Source organism: Echinops telfairi, unplaced genomic scaffold, assembly GCF_000313985.2.
Source record: "Echinops telfairi isolate 266 unplaced genomic scaffold, ASM31398v2 ScPeMD7_7458;HRSCAF=8496, whole genome shotgun sequence".
NCBI classification, from domain to species: domain Eukaryota; kingdom Metazoa; phylum Chordata; class Mammalia; order Afrosoricida; family Tenrecidae; genus Echinops; species Echinops telfairi.
In genome coordinates this window covers 27,059,762-27,061,485 of record NW_022111358.1, presented here as the reverse complement: position 1 = coordinate 27,061,485, position 1,724 = coordinate 27,059,762, and positions in this window count along the sequence as shown.

Sequence of the window (1,724 nt, the reverse complement as noted above, 5' to 3'; positions counted from 1 at the left end):
CTATCGAGGCTGATCGTTCACTAGTTATCAGTATTCAGGATAAAGAGGATGCGTCTGTATACTCTACATTCTCCCCTCCAACAGAATACAAGGCCTGCCCTTATTTTCTGGTTACTGGGACTGGTGACAAAGTAGCTTACACACTGGACAGCTAACCGAAAAATCAGCCACCCAACCTACTTGCCATTCCAAAAGAGAACGATGAGACTTTCTGCTCCAGTAAAAGTGTATAGGCATAATGGTTACAAATTGGGGTGCTAATTGCAACATCAATAGTTCAAAACCACCAGCCATTCCAAGCGAGTAGTATGGGGATTCCTACTCCCATAAAGAGTTTTGTAGTGTCGGAAACTCACAGGGACAGTTATACCCTGTTCTATAGGGTCACTGTGAGTTGACATCAACTCCATGGTAATGAGTTCTTTTTTTTTTAAAGGAAGCCACAGGGGTCAGTTCTTTGTCTTGTAGGTGGTTGAGTCCAAGTGACTTAATGGCAGTGAGGACTTTTTTGAGTTGGGACTGGACTGCTCATCTCTCAGCTGTGTGGAGTAGAGAAAGGGATGAATGGGGCCTCTTGTCAAGACTGACCCTTGTACAGCTCCTAAAACACCTCCACTGCCCCGGCAACAAATCATTTCATGTCATCCTCCCAACACCCCCAGGAGACAGACTCCACAATACCAGCACCCCAGGTTACAGGTGAGGAAGAAGGGTAGTGACTTAGCCTGGGTCACACATCTTAAAAATCTGGGGCAAACTGACACCATCTCTTGCCAGAAACCCATTCTTTGTGTGTGTGTGTGTCTGTGTCTGTGTTTTTCTTTTTCTAAAATCATTTTACTGGGGGCTCGTACAGTGCTCATCATCATCCATCCATCCTTCCATTGTGTCAAGCATATTTGTACATGTGTTGCCATCATCATTTTCAATACATTTTCTTTCTACTTGAGCCCTTGGTATCATCAGCTCCTCATTTTTCCCCTCCCTCCCCTATGCTCCCTCCCTCATGAACCCTTGATAATTTATAAATTATTATTATTTTGTCATGTCTTACACTGACCAATGTCTCCCGTCACCCACTTTTCTGTTGTCCGTCCCCCTGGGAGGGGGTAATATGTAGATCATTATGATCGATTCCCCCTTTCTCTTCCCACCTTACCCTTACCCTCCCGGTATCGCTACTCTCGTTATTTGGTCCTGAGGGGTTTATCTGTCCTGGATTCCCTGTGAGAAACCCTTTCTTTAAACCAATCAGGATGGGCAGAGTACAGGCCTGGGAATTTATTCCCAAACCAAAGATAAAATTCATTGCTGCCAGTTTCTGACTTCTATTGACCTTCTAAGCAGAGTAGAAATGCCTCTCTGGGTTTCTGAGACTATAAATCCTTATGGGAGTAGAAAGCCTCATGTTTGTCCCAGAGAGCAGCTGGTGGGTTTGAACTGCTGACCTCATCATCCTTAGCCCGGGGCTCCCTGGAATCAAAGGTAAAGAGGGGCAATTTTTGGCCAGATGTCATAAGATCAGACATGACCCAGACTTTCCTCTCTCAGCTTCACGTTTCTTCCTCCACATTTCTTTCTCTTCTGAGGACCTGGCCCGCCTTCTCCTCCTCTCCTGGACTTTCCCAAGGGCCTGCGGGATCCCAGCGACTGACAGGGACAGAAGGCATCTGGGCCCCCAGGGGCACTGCCTCTTGCTGCTCTAGGGTTGAGCCCCCTCTGGC